The 25,014-nt window shown below is 46.4% G+C and overlaps 1 long non-coding RNA gene across 1 annotated transcript in view; it reads left to right on the top strand.

The window, feature by feature from the left end:
- The window catches only part of LOC145801127 (uncharacterized), a 38,385-nt gene extending 17,231 nt beyond the window's left edge, over nucleotides 1-21,154 (top strand). Inside the window, exon 2 of the long non-coding RNA XR_014342053.1 lies at nucleotides 20,935-21,154. This is a non-coding gene — a long non-coding RNA (uncharacterized LOC145801127). The remainder of the gene's footprint in view (nucleotides 1-20,934) is intronic.
- The last annotated feature ends 3,860 nt before the right edge of the window (nucleotides 21,155-25,014 follow it).

Here is a 25,014-nt window from a genome sequence, read left to right as displayed (position 1 = left end):
CCGAACCTAATGCATGGATGCACGCATGCATAGCATAAGGTATGCTAAATTAAACGTGCCCTAATCTACCATCATAAGCAGGTAAATAAAAGGGAAGAAAGAAGTGGAGGTTGGAAGACATACACACACTCACCCACACTTATTACAGATTTGCCCTCGCTCGGAGGGACCAAATAAATATTACAAATTAATTAACTACGCAAGCTAATTAATATTACAAATTGCCTAATCAACTAAGCAAAATAACTTAAGCTAAGAAAAACAGGAAAATCGCCTCGGGAAACGCGCCGCCATGCATAGGCTGCCTCTGTTTTCCTTCCTTCACTCCTCTGGAGGCTGTCAAAACCTCAAGATTGCATCCCTGGACATTGGGGAGTGCCACCGGCTGAGTGGAATTACCACCGGCAGTGGTACGTGGCCATCCGTACAAAATGAAGCTGTCGGCAGAGAAATTGTTGCCGGTCGGCATCTTACACTGCCGGTCGGCAGAGTGTTCCTGCAGAATCTGCAAATGACAGCAACAGAGGGCAAGGCAAAGCATGGCAGCACAAGTCAAGGCATATATGCACCAACCATGTCCCTTATCATGATAATGACTCAAAGGGGCATGTGCCTTGATTCTCGGACCACCAATCACGCATTTCCATGCATAAAGGCCCAAAGAACCAAGTATGCAACTTTGATTTCAAATGCATGCAAACCAAATCAAACCAAAGTCCTAATCCCTATCACCAAATCAAGGGGCAAGGAATGCATGTTGATGCAATGCAACCTAAGCATACAAGCTAAGGATGCAACATGGCATGGCAACAAGCTTATGCAAGCATACAAGCATACATATGGCAATGCAAATAGATGGAAAGATGGACTTAAACATGAATTAGACAACTCTAAATAGGCCTAAAACAGTAGCCATAATGACCAAAACAAGGAACTAAAACGCATGCACACATACATATGTTGAAAGGCCAACACTTAGGCACAAATTGAACAATTCTCAAACACACTTGAAAGGGGCAATCATGGACAAAATAGCATGCATTATAAGCCTTGAAAACCATGTTAATACAAGGTGCCAAACCAAGCAACAAATCAAGTTAAACATGCAACAAATGGCCTAACTGCTTGGAGCAAATCAAAGAGGCTTGAAGCATGACCAAGCCAACCAAGCCTCACAAGGCTAAGGGGACCTAAAATAGGTTCAAGGCAGACCTAGATCATGCAAAAGGGGGCCCCCTAGATGGCATCTAAGTGGCTCAATTCAAAGGCATGCACTATGGCCAAAACATGAAACATGCTACACATGCTTTCAAAGCATTAAAGAAGCATTCAAGGCAAACACATAGGCATGGAAATGGGACTGAAATAACATGTAGGGTGGTTCCAAATCACCAAATCGATGCAAAGATGCCATGCTATACATGCACATACTCAAGGCCAACAAGCCGGAATGCAAAGGGGCTATACTAGACATGCCAAATCCGACCCAAACAACCATGGACAGACCTAAGACATGTCAAGATAAGCACAAAATCTTCACAAATGTAAGCCTAAAACATGCTAGAAGCAAAGGCACACAACCTAAGGCATGTTAAGGGATCACAAGGCATTACATGGCAACTATGCTAAGCATGCATGGAGTACCAAAACCAATTTAAAATCATGTTATATTATGGACAAATAAGCATGAAAAACAGTCTATACATGCTCAACACACACTCAAACATAATGCTCTCTCAAGAGGCCAAAACATGCCCTTTTCAAGGACAACAAGGAGAGAGGGTGGCCATCTCCTTCTAGAGACTTCAAGGCACCATCTCCACCACTGAAATCCCTCAAGATTTCAGTGGTGACGAGGCCCAAATACCAAAGTCCCGAAACTAGCACAAAATAGCACAAAATAAGGCCTTTCAAGGCCTAAGAGGGGTCAAACACCCTCAAATCACAAAACACCCTTAATAAACAATCAAGAGGGTCTAAAAACAGAACTTTTTTGTATTATACACCAAGCTCAAAAATGAATTTAAGACAAGTAGAAATAAGGTGCAAAAATGGGGAATAAATGGGTGAGATTCTTACCCTTGAAGCCTTCTTCAACAATGATGCTCCAATGGCCTTCCTTGGCTTGAATCCAACACCAAAACTTCCAAATCACTCCTTTAGAACCTCAGTTCCAAGAGGAAGGTGAAACACTAGGTGCTTGTGTGCAATAGTGAGAGGGTAATTTATGATCTGGAGTTGGGCCGAGATATCGACCGGGCAAGTTGAGGGCCCAACGGTGCATAGGTCCGAGACGATCGACTTTTTACCCAAGGTGGGCTGCCAGAATTTGGGCCGGGCAGAGTACGGGCTGAGTGTCACCCCGGACCGGACAGAAACTGCTCGGTAAGGCAGTGCTCGGTCGGACCAGGGTGCCCGGTCGGAGGATGGCCAAAGCCGGATTGACCGAGTGACCGGCGCCCAGGAAGGCATGGACAACCGAGGAAGTTGAGTGGCCGGTGCCTGGAAAGGCATGGTCAGCCGAGGAGACTGTATGGTCGGCAGGAAGGTCGATCGAAGTATCCGGGCTAGGCTCGGCCGGGATGCCGCTTAGCCCGGTCCTCCGTGTGTCTATCCGGTTAGGCGCTTGAGGTATGAAGCATGGTATGACCGAGGAAGGGCAGCTCGGCTGCCGAGCTCCAGCTGTGCTGACAGGCAGTTGAGAGCAGGTGATGAATGGCATGGTTTATGGTGACAGATGGGATAGCAGAGCCACGTGTCAGGAGATGACAGGGAGTGGATATGGGGCTCAGAAGGTATATAAGCATGTCTGCGCCCCCCATACGCGATACACGAACACATCTGTAAGGATTTCTTACACTCAAACACTCTCTCCCTTCTCTCAGTCCATCCTAAGGTGTGCGCTAACTTGACCGTCGGAGGGTTTTTCCGGCCACACACCGCCGGGTAGCTCACCATTACTTGCTCGCAGGTGATCGGACATCGACGGAGCTTGGAAGAAAGGAATACGGGCACGCCGGAATATTTGCTCCCCGTACAATTGGCACCGTCTGTGGGAATCTTGACAGACAAAACCTTGTCTTCCAGGTTCATCTGATCGCCATCCATGGCGAACAACGACGAGTTCCCGTTGTCCGCCATCGATGGAGCCACCCCGGAGTATACCCGAAGGAGAGAGGGACCACCTGCCGTCCATCCAATGGCTGACTTGGGGACGCCCACTGGAGGACAGTCAGGAGACGCGCGGGATAAGCGCGGAAGGAGTCATGGGCATTCACGGAGTCCAGACGGTCACCGACGGAGAGACTCACACGCCAGGCGACTGGAAAACAAGTTAAGGGACCAAGACGCTGTCATCAGGCGGATGGCGGCGGAGATGGAGGATCTTAAGCGGCATGTCAAAGGGAAAGGTGTAGCTGGAGTGGGAGACCACAGTGAGCGCACCCCATCCCGCCGGTCAGGTGATCAGAGTCAGCGACGTACTCAGTCCATTTCCATCACCAGGAGTTACCAGGTTGGTGATTCCGACATGCGTGCAGAAAAGTCTAGCGCGCAAGACAGCACTTACAAACCCTCACGTCCGGCGACGACGTCGAGGTACTCTTATTCTGCTCAGTCAGAGGACCTACGGGCGGTGTTAAGGGAGCGGGCTCGCCGGCGCGACGCTCAGAGAATACCTGCTTTCCAGCGGCTCTCCTACGGGGTTCACGGCAGCGAGGAGGTCGGAATGCCTCCACCCCGCCAAGCAATGCCAATATTCGAAGATACAGATTTGGCAAGGCTGAATGCCACTCCTTTTTCCCTGGAAATAGAAACAACGCCGCTTCCGGCAGGCTTCCACCAGCCTAAGTTCACACTTTACGACGGAAAAACCGATCCGTACATGCATGTGAGCCACTTCCGACAGGTTATGGCCGGACATTGACGCAATGACGGACTTATGTGCCTAATCTTCCCGTCAAGTTTAGGCGAGCTGGGCCTAAAGTGGTTCGAGAGGTTGCCGGAAGGGAGCATACAAAGGTGGCATCAGTTGGCCGAGGCGTTTGTTACGCGCTTCAAAACCAACACAAAAACACCAAAGGAAGTCGATCACTTGCTGAGTGTCAAGATGGAACCGTGCGACACACTGAAGGCATACAATTCAAGGTATTGGGAAACCTTCAACGAGATCCTGGATTGCCCGGTCAACCTTGCAATCACGCAATATAAGCGTGGTCTCTCGGTCGGACATAGACTGCGGGACTCGCTTACCATGCACCAGCCGACCTCCATGGGCCAGCTCATGCAGCGCATCAATGAGCACATCCGAGTAGAGGACGATGCATCAGCTTCCACCGTGAAGGCCACTCCGGACGGAACAGACAAGAAGACAGCAGGCAAGGTGCACGCAGTTGGGCAAGAGTCCAGCCGCTCAAATGACCGAGCAGAGGAATCAGACCGAGGTTCAAATCGTAAAAACCGGGGTAGAGGACGTCGGAATGACCGGGATGATTACCCCCGAGATGACGTAGAGGACGCAAACAGGAGAATGAAGGCGAGGACTGGCATAACCACGGTCTTCAAGATTCCAATCTATCGCATACTTAGTGAAATCCGAGACGAGGAGTATGTCCGGTTTCCTGCTAAGTTGGGCGATGGACAAAAGGGCTACAATCCGCGGTATCGATGTACGTTTCACCGGGAGAGGGGCCACCGGACTGAGGATTGTTTGCCTTTGCGACAACACTTGGAAGAACTGGTTGCGGCCGGGCATCTGGACCTTTACATTGATGGCGGCGTGAAACCGAATCAGGCTCCGGTCGATCCTAGGGGACAGGATGACTGAGATGCACCACCACAAGGAGTTATTAATGTCATCCACGGCATCGTGGAACCGGAGCGTGTCTGCGAACTCCGGGGCATGATCAAGAAGGCAGAACATATGAGGGAAGTTTTGTCAGTACAGCCCGCCATCAAAAGGGGGAAGACAGAAGAGAAAGACGTGATTAGTTTCACCTCAAGGGATTTAGAGCGTATCCAGACGCCGCACAACGATGCTCTTGTAGTAACACTACGCGTCAAAGAATTTGATGTTAGACGGATCTTGATCGATCAGGGAAGCTCGGTCGAGATCATGTATTATGATGCGTTCAAACAGCTCAAACTCCGTGAGACAGACTTGGCTCCGGCCACTTCGCCACTGGTTGGATTTAACTCGCAGCCGGAGTGGCCATTGGGAAAGATTATCCTGCCAGTCAAAGCGGGATCCGTGGTCAAGCAAGTGGAGTTTTGGGTGTTACAAGTGCCTTCAACGTACAACCTTATCCTTGAAAGAGGATGGCTTCACGCCATGCAAGCCGTAGCATCGACCTACCACCAGGTGATGAGATTCCCCTCGGCTATGGGGGCAATCGAGGAGATTTGGGGTGATCAGGTCATGTCCAAGCAGTGCTTCGTGGCGGTCAACGGGAGCCGGGCTGCCAAAGGATTCGTTCAAATGATCGAGGGACCGGAGGACCGGAGTGTCTTGGATGATGTTGGCACCAAAGCCGAAGACAAGGCTGTTGAAGAATTGGTTGAGGTGCGGATTGATGCCGAGCAGCCGGACAGATTCTTCTTGCTCGGTTCAAGTCTCTCGGCCATGGAGAGAACCGAGATGATTGAGTTTTTGATGGCGAATATCGAAGTCTTTGCATGGTCACCCTACGACATGCCTGGCCTTGACCTAAGCTTTATCTGCCATCACCTCAATGTCTTCCCTGGAGCAAAGCCAGTCATCCAGCGAACAAGGAGATCGGCGCTGCATCACGCCGAGGTAGTAGCAGAGGAGGTAAAGAACTTGCTTGAGGCACGAGCAATACATGAAGTGCACTACCCTCGGTGGATTTCCAACACGGTAGTGGTGCCTAAGAAGAATGGAAAGTGGCGAGTTTGTGTCGACTACAAGACAGTCAACCGAGCTTGTCCAAAAGACAGCTTCCCTTTGCCGCGCATTGACCAGCTAGTGGATTTGACGGCTGGACACAATCGGCTCAGTTTCTTAGATGCGTACCGCGGCTACCACCAGATTGCCATGCATAGGCCTGACCAAGAGATCACCTCTTTCACGACTCCAAGGGGACTCTTCTGCTATCGAGTCATGCCCTTTGGTTTGAAAAACGCCGGGGCAACCTTTCAGAGGATGGTTACCAAAATGTTTGCTCCTTTGCTCGGCCGGACAATGGAGGCTTACATCGATGATATGGTGATAAAGAGCCGACATGAGGCAAACCATTTGTCCGACTTAACCGAGATGTTCGCCATTCTGAAGAAGCACAAGTTGCGCTTGAACGCCTCGAAGTGTGCCTTTGGTGTGGGATCCGGGAAATTTTTGGGATTCTTAGTCACGAACCGACCCATCGAAGCAGACCCTACTCAGATTAGAGCCGTGCAAGAGTTGAAGCAGCCCCGCTCGGCTAAGGACGTGCAGCATCTGGCCGGGATGGCCGCCGCGCTTAACCGATTTATAAGCCGGTCATCAGATCGCTGCCGCCCTTTCTTTCAAGCATTGAAGTCAAAGTTCTCATGGGATGACGAGTGTGACCGCGCTTTGGCCGAGCTCAAAGATTATTTGTCTTCTCCGCCGCTGTTGGTTACACCAGAGCCCGGTGAGGAACTCTACCTTTACCTTGCCGTCTCCCAGCACGCAGTAAGTGCGGTGTTAGTCCGGGCTGAAGGAATCAAGCACCTCCCAATTTTTTACGTAAGTAAGACCTTGCTGCCGGCTGAGACGAGGTACTTGCCGCTGGAAAAGCTTGCGTTGGCACTGATGATGGCTTCGAGGAAATTGGCACATTATTTTCACGCCCATACCATCGTCGTACTGACCGAGTTCCCCCTCAAGGCCTTGTTTGAGCGCGCAGACTTTTCAAGCCGAATATTGAAATGGGCGGTCGAGTTGGGACAGTTCGATGTGAAGTTCCAGCCGCGCACCGCAATCAAAGCGCAAACCTTGGCCGATTTTGTTGCCGAGTTCTCACCTGGCACTCATCCGGTATGCCCGGTCGACATTGCCGAGGCAGATGATGAGACGCCCACAATGCCAACCGAGGAACTACCAGCTGCAGAAGGTCGCGCCGCGGAGTTAGCGTGAACCATCGAAATTCCCTCAGTTTGCACGGTAATACCTCCCGGTGCTGCGATGACAGAGTTGTGTATCACCAACCCATCCACTCTGTCCGGTACCGCATCACCAAGGGGGGAAGGAATGGTTCCACACAGCTCAGAACTTGATGATTCGCCTACGGACTTGGGCATTCTGAACCAACTTCCTGAGACGGTGCCGAATCCTCAAGCGGAGGAGTAATGGTTCCAGGCAACTCAGACCTTGCGGCCGGCTTCACACCGCAACCTGGTGATTCGCCTACGGACTTGGGCATTACAGACCAACTTGCTGAGTCCGGTGTCGAATCACCAAGGGGCACTGAATTTGAACCGGTCAACACCAAACTTGACACCGCACAGCCGAGCAGTTGTGATCCCATTGCCCTTCGCAACTCTCAGGACCCATCTGACTGCTGGAAGCTTTTTGTGGGGGACATGTGGAAGCTTTTTGTTGATGGAGCGTCCAACCGTCATGGTGCCGGCCTAGGTATCGTTCTTATATCCCCGGACGGCCTAACCATTGAGCATTCTATCACACTCAGCTTCCCGGTGTCTAACAACGAGGCTGAGTACGAGGCGCTTCTTGCTGGGCTCAAGAGCGCAATTCAAATGAAGGCTGCCGAGCTTCTGGTATATAGTGATTCCCAGCTTGTGGTTAACCAAGTTTCAGGGATTTATGAAGTGAAGGACGACAGGATGGCGAAGTACCAAGCTCTGGTCAGAGACCATATCAAGCAGTTTGAGGCAATCAGAGTCCAACGGATTGGCCGAGAAGAAAACAGTCGGGCTGATGAACTCGCCGGCCTCGCTTCCATGGTCGATAGTACGTCTCCAAACCCCCTGTTGATTGACTTTCTTCCGCGGCCGAGCATTGAAAACGCCGGGCAGACGGATGTACTCTGCGCCGAGCTAGGTCCTTCATGGATGGACCCCTTGATCTTGTTCCTCAGAGACCGGACTCTTCCAACGGACAAGAAAGAAGCACACAAAATCCGGGTGAAGTCCAAGCGGTTTTGGCTCTCTCCATCAGGCGCGTTGTATAAGAAGTCCTTCACCGGTCCTTATCTCAAGTGCGTGCACCCGAACAGTGTGGAGGCCTTCTTGTTTGAAATTCATGAAGGCATTTGTGGCAGCCACATCGGGGGCAGGTCCTTGGCCTACCGAGCTATTTCGCAGGGATACTGGTGGCCGTGCATGCAGGCCGACGCGCAAAAATATGTCCGTAAGTGCGACAAATGCCAGAAATTCGCCCATCAGATCCACCAGCCTGCCAGGGAACTTCTTCCCCTCACCAGTCCTTGGCCTTTCGCCATGTGGGGGCTAGATATAGTGGGACCATTGCCAACAGCACCGGGCAACCGGAAATTCTTCATTGCGGCCACAGATTACTTCACAAAGTGGGTTGAAGCTGAGCCCTTGGCCACCATCAAAGAGAAAGACGTGAAGCGATTTGTCTGGCAGAATGTTGTCACGCGGTTCGGCGTCCCCAAGATTTTGATCTCTGACAACGGCACCCAGTTTGACGGTCGCCTTTTTAGAGGATTTTGTGAAGATCTGAAGATAGAATTCTACAACTCCACCCCGGCCTACCCGCAGTCCAATGGTCAAGCCGAAGCGTCGAACAAGACTATCCTGGATGGGTTGAAGAAACGGCTGGAAAAGGCCAAGGGAAAATGGGCTGAGGAATTGCCCAGTGTACTTTGGGCATACCGAACAACCCCGCGACGTTCAACCGGGGAAACTCCATTTGCTTTGGCTTACGGCATGGAGGCGGTCATACCCTTGGAAGTTGAAATACCTACCCTCAGAACCGAGAGTTTTGAGCCCGAGCTAAATGCCGAGGCTATTGCCTTGGAGCTGGACCTAGCGGAAGAGCGCCGGGAGAAAGCCCTCATCCATGTGGCCGCCTACCAACAAGAGCTCTCCAAGAAGTATAACAAGACAGTGCACCCCAGACCGTTCAAAGTTGGGGATTGGGTTTTGAGGAAGATTATGGGCAACACCCTGGTGCCAGGAGAAGGCAAACTAGGGGCCAATTGGGAAGGACCCTACAAGATCACTGGTCTGGCTGGCAAGGGGGCTTACCACTTGGAGGATCTAGAGGGAAGAGCCATACCCCGGCCATGGAATGCGGCCAACTTGAAATTGTATTATTTTTAAGCTTTTTACTTTCCTCTTTTTGTAAAGCAATTTTTTCGGCTTGCAAAGCAGAATGTAATTCTTTTTGTCAAATTATAGAAGTCATTTTGCATTAGCACTTGGATTATTATTTTTATGTTACGAACCGAGATGTTGTACTCCGGTTGGAAGAGTTGGTGTTTTGCCCAACTTTGGATTCCCAACCGAGATGTTGTACTCCGGTTGGAAGAGTTGGTGTCTTGCCCAACTTTGGATTCCCAACCGAGATGATGTACTCCGGTTGGAAGAGTTGGTGTCTTGCCCAACTTTGGATTCCCAACCGAGATGATGTACTCCGGTTGGAAGAGTTGGTGTCTTGTCCAACTTTGGATTCCCAACCGAGATGGTGTATTCCGGTTGGAAGTGTTGATTTGTTCAACTTTGTTACAGCCGAGATGGCTATTTCGGTTCATGAATTGGTCTTGTTCTGCTGAAGTACTTAGACCGTGTTATGTATTCCGGTTCGATGAGTTATACCGAGATGTTTTGCTGAAGACAGAACTGATTACAACCGTGCATACACTTGCAAAGATTTGAATTTTCATTGATAAGAAATTCATTACAAAAAGTGGGGACCAAGCCCGGTTACATCAGCAGTGTTGAAAGCAAAAATACAAAAGAGAAGAAAATTAAACTAGAGGGGATAGATGAGTGAATTCGTCCTCGCCGGCTTCAAGGTCAACGGTTGGACCGGTATCTTGTTCACCGGGCTCCTCATTGCCGAGCTGCTCTTGCACTTCGGCCTCTTCTTCCTCAGAATCTGTCTCCCTGTCCCCATCTTCAAGTCCCTCCTCGGCCTCAGTCTGTAAAGCACTGAAAACATCGTTTGCATATGGCACGAGATAGACCGGTAGTGAAGCTTTGGGAGGATTGGCAAAAACGTCGGTGTCAGAGCCCTGGCCGAGCTGTTCGCATGCGGATTTCCAGCCAGCCTTGAAGTATATGTCTTGCGTTGCAAAGACTTGCTTCTGGTAATTCTTCTCGGCCTCGTTGAAACCCGCGTTGTTGGCAGCCCGGCAAGCCTTCCTCTTCTCCTTCTTCAGAGTGTCAACCTCGGCCTGGAGCTCGCTCTGTTTTTTCTCGGCTGTATTCAGTTGACCAAGCAGCCTGTTATTATCATTGTTGGCCATCTCGAGAGAAGCTTTAGCCCGGCCGAGCTCGGCTTGAAGGCTCTCTACCTGGCTGGCTGTATCGTTCGCCTTTTGCCTAAGCCGGTGGATGCGCTCCAAGACAAGATGTTGTTTTTGAATGGCCTGCACAAAAGCGAAGTAGGTTAGAAAGGAGACCGAGAAGAAAAATTACCAGGCAAACACTTTGTGAAATTTTCAAAAGAACGCCGACTTACCCTAGCCATGGACTTTACTGATGACTTGACTAACCGAGTGTCAGGGACGTGGTCGCTGCCAACCACGTCGCTCGGTAGTAGGAATGCTTTGGACAGATCAAAGGCGAGCAGATGCTCTTTGTCAGCCTTGATCGAAGCCGTTGCCGGGATGTCCTGACCCCGGTGCTTCAGATGTGGGCGCCAGGCTGGCACTGGGGCGGGGGCGTCCGTGGGGTGCTCGGTGGCGAACTCGGTGACTAGCTCGGCGGACGGATCTGCCCGAGCTCTTTTTCCGGCCCGCCGCGCAGAAAGTTCTCGGCTGGATTGCCCGGCAGATTGAGTGGCCAGGGCGACCACGGCGCCACTGGATTGACCGGCGGTTGGCGACCGGGTTACCACGCTCGGCACCTCGGCAGATGTGGCGGTGAGCAGGTTCTTGATTCGACTTCTCTTGGCCATTTCTTGCTCGTCTGTTAACCGGATTAACGGGACGTCGGGAAGGGTTGGATCTGGCGGTGGCGAAGGAGCTCTGAGGAAGTCGGTTACTTTACTCCGGCGGGGAGCGGAATATCTATATGTAGGACTGTAGCCGAGTAGTTGGTTACAGTCACGATCCCGGTAGCGAAGCGCGGTCCTGATCGCCTCTACGTTGGGGAAATTGTAGTTGGCTTGCAAGGCTTGGATGGCTGCAAAAGAAACAAGAGAATGATTAGACTGCGGAAAACATAAGTGTGTAAACCGAGATTATTTGCGCAGCTTACATGTGCTCCCAAAATTTTTGCTAATCATCCAGCCCGGTGTCTCGGCTGTTTCATAGTTACCAGACACCCAGAAGAAATCGTCGTCATGAAGATCCTTGTCTGGTGTGCCGGTTACGATTTTCTCTCGGCCCGGTCGAATCTTCAGGTAATAGGCGAGACCGTCGCCGGTGTGACCAAGTGTGTATTGGCGTAGGATCTCGGCTAAACCTAGGCTTATGCCTAACCGGTTATTTAGCTCATGCACGCCATTTATTATCCTGTACGTGTTGGTGGACATTTGGGTTGGCGCTAGCCCGGTTCGGTATAAGAACTCGGTAATCAGCGGGTTAAGAGGGAAACGAAGGCCCCCTTCGACAATGGACAGCACGGTGAAGGGGCATTCCTCCCTACCCCAAGGCGTGGTTTCTTCTTCGGCCAGCTCGAGATGGACGTCGGCCGAGACGCCATACTCCTCTCTGAAAGCGGCTAGCGCGGCCGGAGTGTCCACTAGGAAGCGGAATTTCCCCATTTGTGGCCGACTTACTATAGCCCGGTTGATGGGTTGGGCACGGTGGTAATTGGCTGCAGCTCGGTCCTGAGAGGTTCAGGAATGGCAGTGGTCCCCTTGGACTCTGCAGGAAAAGGATGGCAAGTGTAAGTGAGCGCGGTTTCGCATTAGGAGCTAGACTTCAGCTCGGTCGGTAAGGGTGCCAAACCACCTCGGTTGACTAATTAAGGAGCTCGGTCGCCCAAGCAGACCTGATTTTAGCCCGGTTAAGCGATCAAGTAATTGGGTTATCTCGGTTTGTGCCGTGGTTATTACAAACATGTTGTTTGCCCGGTTTGGTTGGTTTTTTGGATCAAAAGAAAGCCCAGAGCCCGGTTCACCCCAGTTCTTCAGCGTTCTTCAGGAAGACGAAGAACGCCAAGAACAATGGGAGGTTTGTGACGTTTTCAATGGTCAATGCCCTAAAAGCTACGTTTTTGTGCCCTAATGTGTGTAAATTAAGAGAAAATAGCAACATAAGAGGGTTTGAGTATCTTACCTGTGAAGGGCTGAAGGTGTTCTTCCTAAACACGAAGAATGGCAGAATGGCAGTCGAGCTTGAGCTTCAGAATCGTCAGAGATGGAGGCAGCAGTAGGAAAAAATGGAACGATAGGGGGGGAGTTTGTATAGACGAAAGAGACCGCCCAAATTCAAAATCTGACAAGAACGGCGGGTTGGCTTCTCGATGACCAATGGGAGCTCGCCACGTGTCCCCATTTATGGCTACGTCAGGATTGAAGCGACGAGATGAAGAGACGAAGAGCCAGCCGAGCTACTCTCAACGAAAAGGCTGTAAGCCGAGGAACATGACCGGGGAAGGATAGCAGATTAGCTCGGTGAAGGCTTGGCGTCTTGGCGACCGGAGAGATGTTATCTCGGTCGAAGTGAATAATCCCAGTCACGCTTCCGCGGACGGAATTAAGGGGCAATTGAGAGGGTAATTTATGATCTGGAGTTGGGCCGAGATATCGACCGGGCAAGTTGAGGGCCCAACGGTGCATAGGTCCGAGACGATCGACTTTTTACCCAAGGTGGGCTGCCAGAATTTGGGCCGGGCAGAGTACGGGCTGAGTGTCACCCCGGACCGGACAGAAACTGCTCGGTAAGGCAGTGCTCGGTCGGACCAGGGTGCCCGGTCGGAGGATGGCCAAAGCCGGATTGACCGAGTGACCGGCGCCCAGGAAGGCATGGACAACCGAGGAAGTTGAGTGGCCGGTGCCTGGAAAGGCATGGTCAGCCGAGGAGACTGTATGGTCGGCAGGAAGGTCGATCGAAGTATCCGGGCTAGGCTCGGCCGGGATGCCGCTTAGCCCGGTCCTCCGTGTGTCTATCCGGTTAGGCGCTTGAGGTATGAAGCATGGTATGACCGAGGAAGGGCAGCTCGGCTGCCGAGCTCCAGCTGTGCTGACAGGCAGTTGAGAGCAGGTGATGAATGGCATGGTTTATGGTGACAGATGGGATAGCAGAGCCACGTGTCAGGAGATGACAGGGAGTGGATATGGGGCTCAGAAGGTATATAAGCATGTCTGCGCCCCCCATACGCGATACACGAACACATCTGTAAGGATTTCTTACACTCAAACACTCTCTCCCTTCTCTCTGTCCATCCTAAGGTGTGCGCTAACTTGACCGTCGGAGGGTTTTTCCGGCCACACACCGCCGGGTAGCTCACCATTACTTGCTCGCAGGTGATCGGACATCGACGGAGCTTGGAAGAAAGGAATACGGGCACGCCGGAATATTTGCTCCCCGTACAAATAGTATGGACTAAAACACACACAAGAGCACAAAAGAGAGGGAAAGAGAGATGGGATGTGTATCTAACCCTAACCGTAGAACTCAAACCCTAACAATGGCTGTCTAAGCTTTCAAAATATCTTAAGTGTCTAACCTCTAAGGCTAAGAGACCAACCCCTCTCTATATAGAAGCTTTTGTCTTGTAAAGCTTACAAGACAAGCTTCCAAGGGAGAGATCCCTCCATACACGTGTATGGAGGGGAGCCAAAAGCAAGACAGCTGTCTTAAAATATCTGCAAAAGCAGATACACAATAGTCGGCCTGCCAAAAATGCCATTTTGGCAAAAAAGAGTGCCGGCCGGCACTAAATAGTGCTGACCGGCAACAAATAGTGTATATTGCCGGTGGCAGCAAAAACCAGCCGGTGGCCTCTAGCCACTGCCGGTGGTGGGTGGGGATGGTCTACAAGCCCTACCCTGCCTCTCCAAGGCAAAACACAAGTGTTCGGTGCGAAACTAGACACTAAACGGTCGAGTTCGGAGATCCTGAGGCAAGGCGCGCGAGCCGAGGCCTCCGGGAACTCCAAACGAACACAAACATGGATAATCACCGAGTGTTCAAACGGTGACGTCCAAGTCTTGAGGACGGTCAAAAATGGGGTGTCTACACCCTGACGCCTCTAGCCGTGGTCTGGTGCCTGAACACCTATATATATATATGAGCAGTGAGCTAAAGCCCAGTGAATAACATAAAGCGTAGAGAGGTTAAGAATGAATGTCCTTACAGTATAAAAACAGTTCATTTAAACAGTATTTCAGTCTTTCAGTCAGTACAGTCATATGTGGTACACCCATTAGCATAACAGTACAGTAAACAGTAGGTCTTAAAAGACCGAGCAGTAATGATGGCCATCAGTCAGTCAATAGTAGTGGTTCCAACAAGGGAACCGACAGAGGATTCTGTCGCAGTAACAGTAAACAGTAGGTGCTAAGGATGCCACAATACAGTTCAGAATATAGGACATACATTCATTCAGTTAACAGTAATCAGTTCAGAAAACAGTACAGTTCAGTTGTTCAGAAGATAATCATTTGTGAACATATCTTTACACAATCGTTACTCACAGAGTTTGGGCTACAGTATGCTAGAGCGTGTCTCTCCAGTCGCCAACCCTATACAGTTAACAGATTGAACACACTAAGCTACACAGTTGGGAAAGATAATAACTTAACCCCTAATGCCTCGGTGTGTTCTACATCTATATCCTCAAAGATGTCTTAAACTAGGCCTAAAAATGCCTAGAATGGGATGAAGATGCAAAGATGTACACAAAAAGCAGTTTCAGAATTTTCATAAAAACAGAGTCCCGCTCGAGCGCAGGTTTCCCCGCTCAAGCGGTCATGCAACAAAGGTACCCGCTCGAGCGTCAACTTTCCCGCTCGAGCGTACTGTAAAAGTACTGGATGGGTGAAATCTCCGCTCGACGCCCGCTCGAGCTTGAGACACAATCCTCCGCTCGAGCGCCTAGTCCTCCGCTCGAGCGGACTGTAAAACAGTACGCAAAAATACTGGATGCTCGGATTCCACGCTCGAGCGCCACTTTCCCCGCTCGAGCGGAAGTGCAAAATCTGGGAATTCCAGATTGCACCTCCAAGCCAAAACCAGGTTCAAATGCATCAAAACCAATCCTCTTGGGCCCATTTTTCTGGAAAACCTTTATAAACACATAGAATATCATGGTTCAAAGCTCAATTTTGAGAAATCAAAGCCCAAGGGTGTTTAATTCAAACCCAATTTCAAGAACAATATGAACATGCAAACATGCATGAATTTAAAACAACTTCAAAGTTCAATTTGATGCTCTAAGGAGCCAATTGATCCAAAAACAAGTTGAAAACATGGACCATTACAAAGTCATGGACATGCATGTACCATTTTACCATGAAATCAACTCACAACTCAACAATTCAAACATGCATGCATGAAATGAGCTTCAATTCACCATGTATGAACTAAAACATGACTTAGCTCTACAATTAATCATGAACCATGCAAGAATTAGCTCAAACACAAGAATGAGAAGATGAAATCCTTACCTAAGTCTTGGAATTAGAAGACTAGGAGCTCAAATATGTAGTCTATACTTCAATCCAAGCAAAATCAAGCAAAAGAGATGAAGACACTCTCACTCCCCAATCTCCCTCTCTCTAGTCGGTGGTGTGCTCAAAATGAGCTAAAGAAACGTGTATGTATGAGTGTGTACAAGGCTCTCAAAAGGTGTTGAGCTAGTGGCCCTCTAGGGTTAGTTTGGTAATTAAGTCCAAAACTTATGCAATTGATCAATATTTAATCTAATTTAATCATACCTAATCAGTTTTCAGGTAGATACACCATAAATTCACATTAATTATGAGGATCATAAAACATCAATCAATTCCCGGTTCGGCCGCCGATAAGGCCTTCAATTAGTAGTTTAAACATAAAACGTGAACAGATCAAATAATCAATCAAACAGGTAGAATACAAATTAACATACACACTCAGTCAATTCAATTCCAGTTTTCAGTCAGTCAGTTCAATTCAGTACTTTAATCAGTTCAGTTATCAGTCATAATCAGTTCAGTTCAACGGTAATCAGTGGTTATTCGGTAAACAGTGACGAGGGTTATTACAGAAAAATTTAGGAACAACCTACCAGAGGTTACTGACCAGGATGTTCAAACATATGATTGGCAAAACAATAGAAGTATACATTGATGACATGGTCGTGAAGATCAAAGAACCTGATGATCATTTAACCGACTTGAAAGCAGTTTTCGACATCCTTAAAACATATCGACTCTGACTCAATGTTTCGAAATGTGCATTTGGAGTTGGATCTGGTAAGTTCCTGGGATACTTGGTTACCAGAAGGGGCATTGAGGTAAGCCCAAATCAAATCAAGGCTATCCTGGACTTGAAAAGCCCAACGTATGCAAAACAAGTGCAGATGTTAACAGGAAGGGTGGCAGCCCTCAATAGGTTTATAAGCAGAAGTTCAGATAAATGTAAACCATTTTTCAGTTTATTAAGAAAGGTCACAGATTTTTTGTGGACAGAGGAGTGCGAAGTCGCTTAGTCGACTTGAAGAAGTACCTGACAACGGCTCTAGTTCTGTTAAATCCAGTACCTGGAGATGAGCTGTTCTTATACTTTGCAGTTTCGAAGCATACAGTGAGTGTAGTGGTAATCAGAGAAGATAAGGGAGAACAAAGGGCAGTATACTATGTGAGTAAAACCCTAGTAGGCACAGAGACCAGGTACTTACCCCTAGAGAAATTGGCACTGGCCTTAATGATGGCTTCCAAGAAGTTAAATCATTACTTCCAAGCCCACAAGATTGTGGTATTGACTGAGCATCCCTTGAAGTCCCTGTTATAACAAGGAGATCTGATAGGCAGGGTAGCCACATGGGCAGTAGTATTGGGCCAATACGACCTGGAATTTAGGCCCAGAACAACAATCAAAGGCCAAGTTCTGGTTGACTTCGTGGCCGAGTTCACATCTGGTGCCATCCCACGTCGGGCTCCGGTAAGCCGCGGCTTAGGATGTCCAGGGGAACAAGAAGAGACTAAACTGGGAATGAAAAACCCCACAGCAGAGCAAAAGAAAGAAGAGAAACTCAAGCCCTGCGATATTTACATCGATGACTCCTTCCACCTGTTTGTTGATGAGAGTTCAAACCGTCAAGGAGCGGGGCAAGAGTGGTGTTGGTTTCTCCAGATGGGCGAATGTTAGAGCAGTCTATTCGTTTAGGGTTCAAAGCCTCAAACAATGAAGCAAAATATGAGGCGTTAATCGCAGGGTTAAAGTTAGCAGCGACAATGAAAGCCGATGAAGTAGTAGTCTTCTGTGACTTCCAGCTTCTTGTGAACCAGACAACAGGTGAGTATGCAGCCCGAGATGAAAGAATAATAGCCTATGTCAAAGAGGTTGTCAGACTGTTAGCCTTGTTTCAAGATTACCGACTACAACAGGTTAGCCAAGATGACAACAGCCATGCTGATGCCTTGGCTAACCTGGCTAGTGCAATGAAATCAGGGGAGGGAAGGACAATAATGGTTGATTATTTGTTAGGCCCAAGTGTGGAACCAATGATCACAAAGTACGAAGCAATGTGTATGAAGATGGGCCCAAGTTGATGTTCCTTAGAGATGGGAAACTGTCAGATGATCTCAAAGAAGCGCACAAGACCAGACTGAAGTCGGCTAGGTTTAGCCTAACAGCAGAAAGACATCTCTACAGAAGGTCTTTTACTGGTCCCCTTTTGAGATGTATGCATCCCTCCCAAGTTGAAGACTTCTTGTGTGAAATACATAAAGGAGTATATGGAAGTCATGCTGGAGGCAGGTCACTTGCTCATAGAGCCATTACTCAGGGGTACTGGTAGCCCTACATGTAGAATGGTAAAGCCTACGTCAGAAAGTGCGAGAAATGTCAAAGGTTCGCACCTTTGATATATTAACTAGTAGCAGATCTGAACCCAGTATCCAGCACTTAGCCATTTGCCCAGTGGGGCATGGATCTTGTTGGACAATTGCCCCAAGCAACAAAGTAAAGGAAGGTTCTGCTGGTAGCAATTGATTACTTCACAAAATAGGTAGAGGCTAAGCCCCTTGCGAAGATTCAAGATATTGATGTGAAGAACTTCATATGGAAGAACATCATCACAAGGTTTGGGATTTTAAGGACAATAATAGTAGACAATGACACTCAGTTTGACAGCAAGCTAATCAAAAGCTTTTGTGAAAAATACAAAATCAAGAACTACTACTCTACTCCAAGTTTTCCCTAGAGTAATGGTCAGGCAAAGCATCTAATAAGACTATCTTGGATGAGATCAAAAAGAAGTTGGAAGCAGGAAAGGGAAAATGGGTGGAAGAGTTGCTTAATGTACTCTGGGCATATCAGACTACGCTGAGAAAATCAACTGGGGAGTCTCTATTTGTTATGGCTTATGGCACTGAAGCATTTATCCCACTGGAAGTCGGCATTCCAGGGATCAGGACCCAGGGAGTAGAAAATGGTTCAAATGAGGCATTGACTTATTGGAGGAGAAAAGAGAGAGAGAGCAGCAATTCGGTTGGGGACATACCAGCAACAACTTGTTAGGGCTTATAACAAGAAGGTTGATCCAAGAGAGTTCAAAGTTGGGGACCTTGTGCTGAGGAAAGTGGTTAGCAACAAAAAAGATCCTAGGTAGGGCAAGCTTGGCCCAAATTGGGAGGGGCCTTACAGAATTATCTCGGTCGCCGGCAATGGGACATATCGACTTAAAGACAGTGAGAGCAAAGAGTTGCCAAGACCCTGGAACACTTGCAACTTGAAGTTTTTCTATCATTAGTTTTTTATTTTTTTTTAAGTTTATGTCATTAGTCGAAGTAATAATAAAATTTTAGCTTGATTTTGAAATTTGTGTGATAGGACTAACCAGTCATTTGGCAATGTTTCCGATTGAAACATGACGAATAATTTAGACTTATTATATGGCAGAGTTGAATTATACTTGCATATAATAGAGTTGAACAAAGTTGGAGATGTTTCTAAGTGAAACATGATGAATAACTTAGACTTATTATATGGCAGAGTTGAATTATACTTGCATATAATAGAGTTGAACTAAGTTGGCGATATTTCTAAGTGAAACATAACGAACAACTTAGACTTATTATATAGCAGAGTTGAATTATACTTCCATATAATAGAGTTGAACAAAGCTAGCGATGTTTCTAAGTGAAACATGAAGAATAACTTAGACTCATAATATGGCAGAGTTGAAATTATACTTGCATATAATGAAGTTGAACTAAGTTGGATTAACCTGGACTTGTCATGGCGGCAGGATCAAACTCAGATTAGAACTAAGTGCATTTCAGTTAAATTAACAGAGAAACCAAGGTTGATAACTTCGGCTAGTCTTTATTTGAATCTAACTTCGGCAAAAGACCATAAGCACATGCTTAATGTGAACATAAGTGAAACTTAAGTTCATATTAGAGGACAAGAGGTGAGAATGATAAACTTGAAAGAAAGAGCTTGGGACTTGTTGAAATTTTTGGAAAACTTTACAAGTTAGAATATGTGACACCCTGAACGTTTAATTAAATACCACATAAATATTTATAGTTAAATATAATTATGGTTGTATGTGGTGATATATTATTAAATAAATAAATAATAAGAAATAAATATATAAGTCTAATTTGGCATTGGGTTATCAAATGCGAGATTAATTATGGACTATTATTTTGGACCAAATTAACACAAATATAGAATTATAATACTAGTTGGGCCAAATTAAAGTTAAAGATAGTAAATAAATAAATGTAAAAGTTAGAGTAAATAAATAATAATAATAATAAACCTGCTGATAAGACAAGGACAATCAATTACTCGCCATTAATTAGTAGATTATAATCTTAGATTATAATCTCTCAGGAGAGATGGTTGGATGCCATCTGTGCCACCTAGCTTTAGGGAGAATGAGTTACCCTATGGAGGTATCATGAGTTTGCATGTACATAAGAAGTTTGGGGGGGGGGGAGGGGGAACTACGACTGAGGTAAAGGAATGAAGTAAATAAGAGAGTGAAATAAAGAGGGACAGAAAGGAGGAAGAACAGTTTCGAAAATATAGGAAAAATATAAAGGAAATAGTAAGACTCAATCTTAAGGTGAGTTATATTATACCTTGAGTTACCATAATATATTTTACATATGTTTTGACTTACCATAATTTATTTTATACAAGTTATATTTTATAAGTTATATTAATTCAAGTTATGTTTTAGAAATATTTCAGTTACGTGGATTAATTTCTAAACTCTATTTGTTTAAATGAAATCCATGAATATGTTTGTTTAAATTTTAAAGAATATTTGACTATGACCTTATAAACAATTATGTTTTGTAAGTACCACCACGGGAGTCCCAAGCCTTGGGGAACTTAAATAACCATTGACCTTTGTTTGGCCACTTTGTGGTCATCTGCTTGTCATGAATCCATTGACCTGTGTTCTGATTGTCACTTTTGTGACCTCTATTATGTTTTGTTCTGTATCGTGGTTATGGTTATTTATTTACATAATTTCTGTATTTCAGTTTCTGCCACTTAAATGATTTATTTACTAAATTGAGTTATGTAAATATTTTGGCTTAACTAACTATCCATGGTTATTTTGTATTCCCTATACTCTTGGTATAATATTTCTCACTCTACTATGTGCTTATAGTTGTTACCCTTTCAGGTGACGAGATGTAGGGGAAACCCATAACCTCACGAAATGGAACCCGCACGTGGATTGAGATTGAACCACTATTTTGTCTTTCTTTTTTTTCTTTTTCTTTTTTATATTTTTGCTCCCTTTTGTTCTACTCAGGGCCAATCACTGAATAATAAAATAATAAAAGCCCTATAAATGTATTTTCTCTTATTAAAATAGTAAAATGGAGTAATTTCCTGTTTAATTATTTTTATTTCCGCTTACACAGTTTAATTTGCTACAAATAGAATTAGTAAGTTGCGATTCCAATCCTAAGCCCTTGGGATTGGGTTATAACAGAATGGGCTTAACATTTGTTCTAAAAAAATTACAAGTTGAAGTTAGCTGAGGTTATATTGAAAAAAGTATCCGAGATATATAATGGCCGAGATGGCCAACCAGGTTGCCAGCTTTGGAAAGAGTAGAAGGAAGAAGTCTTGATAGAGGATAGCATGTGAAAGTAAAAAGCAATACTGAATAACACTTGTAAAAATATTTTGATATTTCTAAGTGTTAGCCGAGGTATTCTGATGGTTGGCCGAGGAAAACATTCAAGTTTTATATTCGAGGTATTTTATCCCGGAGTCATTATACAGCTAAGGTATACTTTGAAAGAATGCAAAATTATTCTAAGTATGGAAGTAGTAAACATGCATAGAAGAAAAAAAGAAGGCATACAACACTTGGAAAAAGAAATCAGACTTACATTCAAAAAAAAGATTACTTGTTCAATTACAAAAGGGGCACATCGGGCAAATATAAAGCTAAACATTGTTCAGACAAAACAAAATATAACTGAAAGAAGAAAAAGTACAAAGTAATGATGAAATATCCTAAGTACTGGAATTAGTCTATGATTTCTCAACCTCGGCTGGCGGTGTTGCATTCTTTTCGGCCGCTATCTCGACGTCTATTTCTAGCAAAGTGTAATCCAGACTCCTTTTGGCACATTGGACCTCGGCCTCAGAGGTGGATGGTTTGGAAGAGACGTCCTTGGGAGCCAAGTCATCCTCCTCGTCTTAAGTCAAGTCTAGGACTTGCTCATTTAAGGTAGGAGCCTTGGCATTAGTAGCAGCCTCCTCCTCTGCTTTATTGGCATCACTATCCTCGTCGGCTTCATCACCAGAGTCCTTAGGCTCTGGAGGGAAAGGCACTTGAAGCTAATTGATGTCTCGGAGGTCGGAGTCCATTGGAACAAGTAACTTGTTGAGCGCCATCGTCCAACCAAGGTAATAACCTCGGTTGCAAGCCAGGTTGACTTTCTATTTATACTGGTCTCGGATGGCGACTTGCCCTTCTTCAAAAGCTTTCTCATCGGCCGCCTTGACCTCGGCCTCCTTTGAGTCAAGGGCCCCTTGAAGCTTAGCCTCTAAATTAGCTGTCTTGGCCTTGGCAACCTTAAGATCGACTCTGGCGGCCTCGGCTTCAGCATCGGCCTTTTTTACTTTTTCCTCGACCAAATGTTGAGTATTTTGGAAGCCTTGGCTTGATCCAACAGAGCTCGATTGTTGGCCTCGACATGATTGAGTGAGGAGAGGAGCTTGACAGCTTTTTTAGTCTTCTTTGTTAACTCCTTCATTGTCATTTCAGTCTTGATTGCGTATGAATGAGCATGCTGGATGGCCTACAAGAAGTAAAACAGATTAGTGAAATTTGAATAAGTATAGAAAGACTACAAAGGAGTAAGAAAGTGACTTATCAAGACCAAGTGCTGCATCATAAGAGCAAAATTTTCATATTCATGTAATTCGACTATACGGTTCATATCTTCAGTTAAAAGAACAGCCGTCGACAGGGGTGCGCCAACTTCAAGATTCATTGCACTATCGCCGGCTGTCAAGGGTCTGTCATCCACTATGACCTCGGGAGCCCAAGTCATATTGCGAGGGAAGTTGCGGCTACCCTCAGGTTGGTCAGACCTTGGCCTTTTGGGCAATTAGGAATCGGATGCATCGACCTTAGCTGGCCTTTTCTCGGCGGCCGTTTGACTCTTCTCTACCTTAGCCAATTTTGAAATTTGCATAGTGTCCTCAGAGTCAATCTGAGTCACTGTAGCCTTAGCCTTGGCCTTCTTCAATCTTGTCGGCTTTGGCTTTGTTTGGGATGGAGAAGGCGATGATTGCACCGTCATAACCCCGGGGATTTGGCCAGGAGATCCTCAACAATGGCTAGTTTACGACCCATCTCTTCGGTGGTGGCGGCAACATTGACTTTGGTACCAAAGCGGATTGCTAGAAGTGCAGTAGGTGGGTTTGCTGGATCGTAGGCCGATACCTCAGTGTTTTGGCGTTTACGGCTACGAGTTCTACCTGTAGAAGCGAATAGTGGAGTTCGGCGTCGGCGTCGGCGTTAGCGTTGGGCTGGAGGAATCAGTTGGGGAGGAGATGTTGATGGCTACTCTGCTGGATCAGAAGTTGAGGCTTGATCAGGCCTTGGCGATGATGTAGCAGGAAGAGATGTTGCAGAAGGTAGAGATTTGCTCTTTCGAGGGACATTGGGTAGGCCCAACTTGTATGTTGGAATGTAGTTCAATAGAAGAGGCGTCTTGCGCTTCTACACAGAGAGATCTAATAGCCTCTTTAGATCTCGGCTGGGAACGAATGATTGTCGAAATCCTTTTGCCAGCTGGGGAAGAGCTCCAAAAAAGAGTAAGAAGACAAAAGTATTCAGACAAAGATATATCAAGTTGACAAGTCCTAACAGAAATGTGATTAGAAGAATGACTCAGTCCTTACCATCACCCTCTTTAAACACCGTTCGGCTCAGAGGATAGAGATGGAGGTCGTCATCAGGTGAGAACTCCCAGTTACCTGACACGATGAAGTAATCATCTCTAGCACCCTTGTTGGAGTTAGGGAGGTCGGTTATTAGTTTGAAGACGGTGGATTTGGGCTTTAGGTAGTATATGTAGTCTTTTTCGAACTTAAGGCCACACATGGTATAGCAAAATTGGATGTCGACTAAAGTGATCCTAACTTTTTCTCGGTGTGCTAGTTCAATTATGCCATTGATAACCCGATATGAGTTGATGGCTAGCTGCATAGGATTGAGCTAATAGTAGTGCAGGACCTCCCTAAAGAGAATGTCTAGGAGAAACTGAAGTCCACACTCTATAAAGGCTACTATTGAGAAGGGCATGGAATCCTCATAAAGCATGATGGAGTCCTCCTCCCCAGCCAACCTGAGGTGAACATCGGCTGCGATGGAGAACTCTCGATGGAAATACTCTATTTTTTTTAGGGTGTCTACTCTCCACCTGAACATACCCATGATGTCGACTGATGAAGATTAGGGCAAAATTACAGAAATGAATGTTTGGTGTAGGTTTAAAGACCTCGGCTAAACCCTAATCTGGTAGCTTCTAGGATTTTTTCGAATCTAAGGGGGTTTTGGTTCAGTTTTTCCTAAGTATGTGATTTCTTTATCAAATCGCAAGCCTAAATCTATATGGAAACAAGAAAAGAGCAATGGTTCAGACTCAAGAATACAAACAAAAATTCAAGAACATTGAGTAAGCTTGTGCAAGTGTACAAAAGCCAAAGAACAGAGACAAATTGCTAAAGTATCAAGCACATGAACAGTTCATATGTGCATATGTAGACCTAGAGACAAATTGAACAACATGAAGTCGCAAACAAGAAATGTTTGACACCCAAATGATGAAATTCAAAACATAACAGGGATTCAAGAACAAAAACTGATTTACAATGGTGACAAATAGCATTTAAACGTATAGCAGATTTGAAACATGTCAAAGGAATAGTGGAAAACTGAAAAAAGAGGAAATTGTGACTTACGAAGTGAAATAAGCGCCGATATGGCTATCGCCGTAGTCAGACAACGTACATGGTCGCACACAGATGTTGAAAGGGTCGCCGAAGAAGGTAATCGGAATGGATACAAAGCTTTGAAAAGACAGTAATGGCGGTTCGAAAATGAAAGTTTAGAGAGAGAGAATCTGTGAAACGAGAGAGATTGTATTTCTTGCAAAGATGAAGAGACGGAGAGAGAGGGAGGAATTTTGTTGAAATTATGAAAAATGCGGCAAATCATAATAATATGCCT

This window comes from Camellia sinensis, chromosome 10 (genome assembly GCF_055761805.1).
Source record: "Camellia sinensis isolate YWXY chromosome 10, ASM5576180v1, whole genome shotgun sequence".
NCBI classification, from domain to species: domain Eukaryota; kingdom Viridiplantae; phylum Streptophyta; class Magnoliopsida; order Ericales; family Theaceae; genus Camellia; species Camellia sinensis.
The sequence above is the reverse complement of the archived record's forward strand: the minus strand, read 5'-3'. Positions and strand labels throughout refer to the sequence as shown.